General features: G+C 57.3%; 1 long non-coding RNA gene across 1 annotated transcript; it reads right to left on the bottom strand.

The window, feature by feature from the left end:
- Positions 1-6,929: 6,929 nt before the first annotated feature.
- LOC115517850 lies at positions 6,930-8,708 on the bottom strand. The gene is made up of 3 exons (XR_004343825.1): positions 8,565-8,708; positions 7,947-8,022; positions 6,930-7,517 (listed from the first exon to the last, which is right to left on the bottom strand). It is a non-coding gene; the product is annotated as an uncharacterized LOC115517850 (long non-coding RNA).
- Between the last annotated feature and the right edge of the window lie 649 nt (positions 8,709-9,357).

A 9,357-nucleotide genomic window follows, 5' to 3' on the forward strand; every position in this document is an offset into this window, starting at 1 on the left:
CGGGATGGTGAACGCATCCATGTACCGGGAGGGTGGTGCACCCCAATTCTACAGGGGCAGGAGCTCCTGCACCGGGGACCCTCCCTGACCTCGCTCTATGTACCTCTTTACCTGGCTGTTCTGTCCATCTGTGTCCTTAGCATAGCCTTCAATAAATTGGTAAGCGGAAGTAAGTGCTTCCCTGAGTTCCGTGCGCTGTTCTAGCACGTGACCAAATCCAAGGGGGACGAGGTCATGGCAACCTCCCGTTTGTAGCCAAGTCGAGACAGAAGTTGGGGGTACCCTGGGGACCTCCTGCTTGCCACCGGCACCTGAAGTGGGGGGCAGTCTTGTGGGACTGAGCCCTTCACCTGTGACGTCTGATGCTGCCTCCAGGGAGGCGGTGTCAGAATCGAGTGAGATTGTAGGACGCCCAGCTGATGTCACCAAATCGCGTGATGGGGTGCGGTGGGGGGGAACCCACACATCCGGTGTCAGAAGCCTTGTGAATGTTGTAATCGCTCGTGAGTAAAGGAGGGACGCCGGAGAAAGGCTGTGGGAGAGGTCAGGTTCGTCGTGCCCATTTCACAGAAAGGCTAACGGAGGCCCCACAAACCGAGTGGCTCAGTCAGGAGCCAGGATCCCTTGACGGGAACTGCCAATCACTCACCTACAAAATCCAAGAATCCCTTCGAGGGGAGCCCTGCAGCTGTCAGCATCCACCTGGATGTGCCCCTGGGGACCCACCCGTGGTGCCAAAGCTCATCTTCATTTGCTCCCAGGGCTCGTCCTGCAGAGGCTCCTTGAGCGCCTACTGTGCGCGTGGCGCTGCGTCCCGCGATGAAGATACAACAAGCAGCCAAACCGAGGGCTCGTGGCGCCGGACGCCTTCAGCGCGTGAAGGTCACTCCTTCCCACCGAGACGAGGCCTGGAGGCAAATGTAGCCGATGCCACCAAGGGCGGCACCTGCCATCGAGGGGTGGGGAGGGCTGCCCGCAGGAGATGCTTCTTCATGGGAAACTGGAAGTAACGAGGAGGGATCCGGCTAAGGGGGAGCACACGGCGCGAACAGCAGGTGCTGGAACCTTGCAGTGCCTGAGGACAGGGAAGGCAGGCGATGAGACCGAACCCGAGGGCTGGAGATTAAGGTCTTAGCATCTGAGCCACATTGAAGACCCCAGAAGGCACACGCTCTGAGGGTCGGCTTTGGAGGAATCCCGGCGCTTTCTTCTAAACTTCGAGGTGACCAGGGTCTAAGGGCGAAATAGAAGTTGTCTGGAGGCTGGTGGTGTGAACGGAGCGGCCCAGGGGGGAAGTTGGGGCCCCGGGGGGCAGGGAAGGAAGAGTCTCAGGCTCCTGGGGGAGACGCAGACCCCGAGCGTGACCAGGAGGCCATTGCAGAACGTCAGCTGCGGGTCGTGACTCCGTCCTCAGCATGGGGCTTGGGCCGGAGGCCGCGGCGTCCTTAACTTGCTTCTTGCTGATTTTGGACACAACGCACGACCCGGTTCTTTTCATCCCCTGGGTGGCCGCCCTCGGTCCACGGAGTAACGCGCTCGCTCCGATCCTCCCACTATCGGAGCAACACACGCTCGTTACCAGGCGTTGGGAAACGCTAACTCGGAAAACCAGGAAGGACAGCAACTTCCCGGACGGTAGGGGTGCAGCGCTCGCCCCTGATGGCCCGTCCTTCCTCACCCGGGCGTCCCAGGGGGGGCTCTAAACTTCATCTGTTGGCCTCGGCGTTTCCCCACGTCCTTGAAGACTCGTTGCGGGGGGAGGAGGCATCACCAGTTCACCGTCCACTGGTCCACTTTCGTGGGGCACTCGTGTGGCTACAAATAATGCCCTGAGGAACAGCATGAAGGGCTTCCAGACCGGGAATTACCGGGGCAGCTCACTTCCTGAACCGCACGGCGGACTTGGCCTCCAGCCAGCGTGAAGTTCACCTTCCCCCCCTTCCAGAGGGCCACTCCCCTGCCCCCGCAACCTCCCCACCCCCCACCCCACCCCCGGTCCAGAGGGGTCTGTCGTCACCGGTGCCGTTGCGGATCTGAAGCTGGGAGGCGGCCTGCCCTGCCCCAGCGCTGGCCCTCTGACGCCCACGAGGATGAGGTTTGCCCGAGGGCCTCTCGCCGGTTCCCCGGAGCCTGGCTGGGGCTAAGGCTGGGAGGCTGGGAGGCCTGCTTGCCTGAGAAGCCCACAGAGCCGGGTCCGTGGCCTTGGCCAGTGGCTTCCTAATCTGTAAATGGAGACGACGGTGGGGGGAGGGGGGTCACGAGAGAACGCGTGGACGGCGGGCACCAGCAGGGACGGGCCACTGCACGATCTCCTCTCACAGCCCATGCCCCCGGGCTGGCCCGATTCAGGGGGACGGGCTGTTCCCTGGTCCGGGGCCGCTCCGGCCTCTTCCCAGAACAGCAGCGGATCAAATGCGCTGGGCTCCTGGACTTCGTCAGCGACTTATTTATTTCCCTGTGCCTGGCAGGAGTTTCCATGTAACTAGAGAAGCCTTTTTCAAATTATATGTTCCCTCCACCGGCCACGCGGTTTGGAGGCTGGGGAGAGAAGGGGGTGTGCCAAGATCCTCGTGTCTCAGAACCTCGTCCTATTTCGGAGGCCCAGGGCCCCATCGAGGGGCCGCCTAGCTCTTCGGAAGGGCAGAGGCCAGAGAACCCCGCCAGCTCCGGGAGGCCAAGCACTGTGGCCGGGGAGCCAGGCCCCAGCTCAGAGGAGGCTTGGGTCGCCCATCTGTTTGCTCACTCCCACACTCAGTCCCTGGCCCCGTGTCCCTGGTGTCCTCGGTGTTGGAGCCCGGCCGGGGGTGGGGCGGGGGCTGGGGACTGACAAATAAATCAGACAAAACCCTCTTGACAAGTTACCGTCGGGCTCTGGAGGAGAGATGGGCACCAGAAACCTGTAATTACATGCACACAGTTGTTGAAAATATATTTTCTGAGCGTTTATTATGGGTCACAAACTGAGCTCTCAGGTTCCCGTGATGAGAATTCCGTGAGCTGGGACTGAGTCCATCCTGGGCCCTTGCTGGCTGAGCCAGACGGAAGTCCTTCCACCCAGGGTCACGCCAGAGCCGCCAGCAGGAGCCCAGGGCGAACGCGGGACCCCTCCGGCCCAGCCGATGTCCCACGGGACCCGCAAGGAGGCCAGGGCGCTCCAGGGCTTCCAATAGGGCCACAGACAAGGGTCCCTTGGGCCCCTGGAGCAGGGTCACACCTGTCCTGGGGGAGCCCCTGCAGCAGAAGGGCTTCCTGTGGGAAGCCGGGGGCGGGGGCAGCGGTCACCTCCACGGCCCAGCGTCTGCGGGAGCCAGGGCGGGATGCCGCTGCTACAGGGAACAGCTGGGGCTAAGGCCCAGCCAGGCTCCAGGACCAGACGATGCCCACTGGCGGGTGCTGCCCCATCCCGTACCTGCTCCAGCCCAATGCCACAGTGAGGTGCTGGCTGGCAGGCCCGGAGGCAGGGAGCACCTCTCAGATGTGGCCCGAACTGCGGCCGTTCCTGGAGGGTGAGGTGGAGATTGCGGGGCAGAGGGTGGAGGGACAAAGAGGCAACCGCACCCCAGAAACACCGAGACCAGCTTTCAAAGGCAACGGAGCGAGAAGCGGCAGGATCTCGTTCCTCGCCGACTTCCCTGTGTCCATCTTCCTGCTTTAACCGTGTTCCAAGCCGAGGCACCCACTCCCTAGGTGGACGGTCCAGGTGACCAGGTGACGCAGCAGAGAGAAAGACGAGGGAGGTAGACGAGAAAGATCTTTCTCCAGCCTGAACCCCACAATGAGAGCTCGGGCAACGGCTGCAAGTAGTGAGCCCAGCGTCTCTAGGAGCAATCAAACTGCCCCTGGATGCTCGGCGGCCAAGAAGCCAGGAAAGGAGTCTATAAGGGGATGGGGATTATAACAAGGCGCCAAAGAGGCCTCCTTGGTGCCGCTTCCAAGGTTCAGAGCCACCCGAGGCTTCTGGACAGACCAGAGAGTGCCCAGGAGCCCCCAGGGCGCTGGACAGCAGCAGTAAAGGCTGAGCACCGCCCCACGCCAGGCGCTATGCCGGACAGGAGTCCTTCTCTGCTCGTCTCAACACTTGCAAAGCACTGATTACCCTTCCACTTAAGAGATGAGGAAGCCGAGGGTCAGGGACGTGAATGACCCCCCAGGATCGCACAGCTCCCTGGGGCAGAGCCAGGACGCGGACCCAGATCTGGCCGAGCCCTGGCTTCTGGTGGTTCCTGCATGGAGGAGTCCTTAGGGAGCACCGGGCCCATGCTGGTCCCTGGCGGGACGCAGCGACTTGGAAAGCGGAACAGGTGAACGCCTGCCCGCCTGCCCACACTCCAAGCCACCTGCTCACCTGGCCTCCACTCGAGCATTTCACACGTTTGCCTAGGCCGCTTATGACCTGACATCTCGTTTCCGGGACAAACTTTGACCAAAGCATCGCTTCGATTTCTCCTCCTCGTTCTTCAGTGGCGAGCCACAGCCGCTGACCCCAGGCCCAGGGGAAGGGCCAGGGGTTTACAAGCAGCGGAGGCGAGTCCTGGGACCGCGGCCACAGAGGGGAGATGGTGATACAGAAGGCTGATACAGCCAATTTGTCCCAACCGATACCTGTAGAGCAGGCCGCCGAACAACTTCCAAACGTGCATTTCAAGGCCACGGGGAACGTTCACCAACACAGAGCAGCTCCCGGGCCACGAAACGAGTCTGGATACGCTTACCAAAACCATGCAGAGAATTCCTCTCTCATTGACTCAGAATAACGAAACAATCTAGGAAAGGTCCGAATGTTGGGAAATTTAAAAAAACACACAGCGAAAGAAGCCTGTGAGTCAAAGAAGAAATTCAGGGGAGGCGAGAAAATATTTTCAACGGAATGGAAATGAAAATACGTGTCAAAATCTGTGGGAAGCAGCTAACACAGGGCTTAGAGGGAATTTAATGGTTTTCAGTGTGTGTATATATATATATATATATATATATATATACATGTATATATATGTATGTATTTTTTAAAGGTTTTGTTTTTTAAGTCTATTTATTTATTGTGTGTGTGTGTGTGTGTGTGTGTGTGTATGTGGGGGAGGGAGAGAGAGAGAGAGAGAGAGAGAGAACATGTGAGCAGGGGAGGGGCAGAGAGAGAGAGAGAGGGAAAGAGAGAATCCCAAGCAGGCTCTAGGCTCTCAGCACAGAGCCCATCACGGGGTTCGATCCCATGAACTGTGACATCATGACCTGAGCAGAGACCAAGAGTTGGATGCTTAACCACCTGAGTCCCCCAGGCACCCCAAGATTTTGTTTTTAAGTCATCTCTACACCCAGCATGGGGCTCGCACCTACAACCCTGAGATGAACACCACACGATCCATCGACTGAAGCAGCCAAGTGCCCCTCGGTGTTTATATTTTTAAAATAACAAAGGTTTAAAGCCAGTAATCTAAAGAAGCCAGAGAACAGGGCGCCTGGGTGGCTCAGTAGGTTAAGCATCCAACTTCGGCTCAGGTCATGATCTCGCGGTTTGTGGGTTCGAGCCCCGCGTCGGGCTCTATGTTGACAGCTTGGAGCCTGGAGCCTGCTTCGGATTCCGTGTCTCCTCTCTCTACCCCTCCCCGCCTCAAAAATAAATAAACATTAAAAAAAAAAGAAGCCACCCCAACACTTAGTGGCTTAAAACAATGATTAAAAATAATAGAATCTAGAGAGCAAATTAAACTCACGGTAAGTAGGAGACTAGAAATAAAGAGAGAAAATTAATGAAATGGAAAATAATAGAGAAAATTATAGAATACAAAATAACAGCCCCCCAGAGACATCCATACCTTGATCCCCGGAATCTGGGAATGTGTCATAATAGACAGCAAAGGGGAATCAAGGTCACGGCTTAAATTAAGCCTGCGGAAACAGAGAGATTATCCTGGACTATTCCAGTGGGCCCCGTGTAATCAATCACAAGGGTCCCTAAAGGTGGAACAAGGAGGCAGAGGTTCCGAAGGATGAGATCAGAGCAGGGCTGAGCCCCCCATCCCGGGCTCTGAAAAGGGAGGCAGGGGCTGCAAGCCAAGGAGTACGGGCCGCCTCTAGAGGCTGGAAGAGACCGGGAGGGACTCTCCCCGGGAGCCTCCAGAAAGGAAGACAGCCCTGCAGACACCTTGATTTTAGCCCCGTGAGACCCACGTCAGACTTCTGACCTTCAGGACCATAAGGTGATACATGGGTGTCGCTGGGCCCTAAGTCATTTCGCTACAGCGGCAACAGGAAATGAATACAAAAATCAACAAAGTCAATCATTGGTTCTTTGAAAAGATTAATAAAATAGCCAAAGCCTGGGTGAGACGGATCAAGGAAAAGAAAAAGAAACACACGCACACAAATTAGCAATACTAGGAAAGTAGAAACGTGATTACAGACCCCCTACCTACATTAAAGGATCGTAGGGGAACGTTGCAAAAAACTTCATGTCGACACATTTGATGGCTCGTGTGAATCAGACAAACTCCTTGAAAGCCATAACTTACCAAAGCTGGTCCAAGAAGAACACAGAAAATGTAAAGACCCTCATACCTATTTTAAATAGAATTTGTAATTCAAACTTCCCTTCCTCAAGGGAAACTTCGGCCTTGTTGGCCTCACCGGCGAACTATCTCCAATATTTAAGGAAGAAACAACACGATTATTACAGAAACCCTTCAGACACCAGAGGAGGAAGGAACACGTCGCAGATTGTTCTAACAAGGTAGAGCCATCTTGATACTTAAACTTGACAAGGACGTCACACGAGAGCGAGAGAACGAGAGAGAGGGAGAGCGAGAGAGGAGATTACACTACAGACCAAAATCATTCTTGAACGTGGATGCAAACCCTCACCACAATTATAAGCCCAGCAAAATACACAAAAAATAACGAAGCGTGACAAAGTGGGCTTTTTTCCAGGAATGCGAGGTTGATTTAATATTCAAAATCAATCAGTGCGATTCACTTCATTACCAGAATAAAGGACTTTTTTAAAACGGTGTCATTTCAATGGATGTGAAAAAAACATGACCAAATTCATTCATGATAAAAAAAAAAAAAAAACAACCTTTTTTTTTTTTTCTTTTTAATTTTCAGCCATCTAAGAATACGAGGGGACATCACCGACTGGAAAAAGAAACTACGAGAAAACCTATAGCCAAGGGCTCAGGGAATGGTGAGAGCCTGGAAGCTTTTTCCCGGGGGGGGGGGGTCGTGGGAAGGAGACATTGTGTCCACTGTCCCCGCCTTCGTTCCACCTTGAGCCGGGAGGTCCCAGCCCGTCTCTAAGTGCCAGTGTCACCATCATCCGTGCAGAAAACCCCAGGGAATCTACAGAGTGTTCACCAGGCCCGGCCTCACGGAGGGGGAGATGGTCCCAGCATTGAATGGGGCAGCCAGGAAGGCTGAACTTGGGGAGATGGCTGCAGGGGCTGCTTCTGCCCAGAAGGCCGCCGAGGATGCTGAGTTATTTTAAGGCCAATTGGGCCGGGGTTTCTGTGGTGGCCAGGCTTGTTCTGTTTGGGAAATCAGAAAGCGGCAATTGAAGACAGCTCCTTGGCAGGACGGCTGGGCTCCGCTAATCCCGCTCCCTGGCCCCGGATGCTTGGGCGGAGGGCAGGGGGCCCACTGCCAGGTTCTCAGGGTAGGCGCTGGAGGGGCAGGGGGACAGGGGCTGGCTGTGTGGAGGGCTTCGGCCCAGATCCCTTTCATCTCCAAGTTGCACTCCGCCCCCACCACCCCGGGGTAGGGGAGGGACCGTTGTTCAGCCAGAGCCATTCCCACCGGGAGGGGTGAGTGAGTGGGTCTCCAGAAGGAGAATCGGGCCCACGTGGCTGGCAGGCCGGGTCCTGCCGAGTTCACCCTGTCAGGCGCCCCTGCCTTGCCTCAGTGTCTGGATCTGAACCCAAGACCCTCACAGGCAGGCACCAGGCCTGGGTACTTACCGGGAACCTCCACGCTCAAGGGCACCGGCCTGGGGGGTGAGCACTGGTCCCGGAGTCCCCAGCTGAGGTCTGCCCTCTGTAGGAAACTGCCACTGAACTCCCAGGAAGAGAGGGGTATCTCCCCCTCCAGCTCCCCAGGGCCCTTTCTGGGCTCCCAGTATCATAGCCCTTGTCACACCAGTGGCAAATTGGTTTCAGAGTCCGGTTCCCCTGCCCCCGGAGCTGCCCAGGGCTCCCATCTGCAGCCCAGCCCCAAATGCAAAGCCTAGCATAGATGAGGCCCATGGAAAACATGGAAAATGGTCCTCAGATTGAACCAGACTCACCCCCCAACCCCCGGGCCAGTGGGCCAGCAGGCCACCCAGCGCCTAAGACAGAGGGACGCCTGGCTTTCAACTGGGACAAGGGCCCAGAGCAGATGAATCTTAATGCTGGAGCCAGAACCAGAGGGAGAGTCAGGCGGCCACCCGCTCTCGGCCAGAGCCCCCACCCCTCCAGCCCAGCCCGGCAATTCTGCCCACTGGCCGCGCTGGGTCACCTCCCCCAGCCGGCCACCAGGGCCCTGTCACCACAGGAGTATCCGTGGCAGACGGTCTCCCTTTCAGCTGGCACAGTCACCTCCCCTCCAGCTCTCTCGCCCTCAGTCTGAGGGTCTGCAGGAGGACTTTGGTGACCCAGGACCATCCCTCCATCTGAAGATCCTTAATCACATCTGCCAAGTGTCTTTTGTCCTGCAAGGTAATAGACTCTCTGGGGATTAGGACGTGGACACTGGGGGGAGAGGGAGGTGCCAGGGAGAGTCACCCTGGCAGCGTGGGCACTCAGTAAGGGGGTTAGAAAGGACTTACGAGGTGTTGGGGGGGTGCTGGGGGATGTGGGGGGCCTGAGGAGGCGGGGGTCTGCTCTGGACCGGCGCTGGCAGGAAGGGGGGTTCTGGGTGACCCTCACCCACAGGGGAGGGAGCCTGGTCCTGTCCGGAGCCGGGGCTGGTGAAGCGGCCGGCGCTCCTGCAGCCGGGCCGGGGAGGTTTGGTCCTTCTGTGGCCTGAACGACGTTCATGCGGTCGTCCGTGTTCAGTGATGACCCAGGGGTCTTGTCTTCGTCTTGATGATCCGTTAGCGGCCTTGTTGGACGCTGATGTTCCGTGTAAGTGTCTATGTTCCACGGGAGGACAAGCTGTTTGCTCTGAAGAGGGAGGGTTCTCCGGAGAAAGGGAAGGGCTCGAATGTTCAGGAATTTTCCCGAACGCACCGCATGCTGGGATGGGGGGGCTCCGGGGTGGACACGACGGATGGGCCAAGCTCTGCACTGAGGCCCCCCCAGGTCCCCTGGACTTCCTGTGGGGGTCAGGGGCCAGGCCCCTGGAATCCTGGGTGGATGGGGCCGGAGGACATTCCCAAGACGAGAGGTT

This window comes from Lynx canadensis, chromosome B4 (genome assembly GCF_007474595.2).
Source record: "Lynx canadensis isolate LIC74 chromosome B4, mLynCan4.pri.v2, whole genome shotgun sequence".
Lineage (NCBI taxonomy): Eukaryota > Metazoa > Chordata > Mammalia > Carnivora > Felidae > Lynx > Lynx canadensis.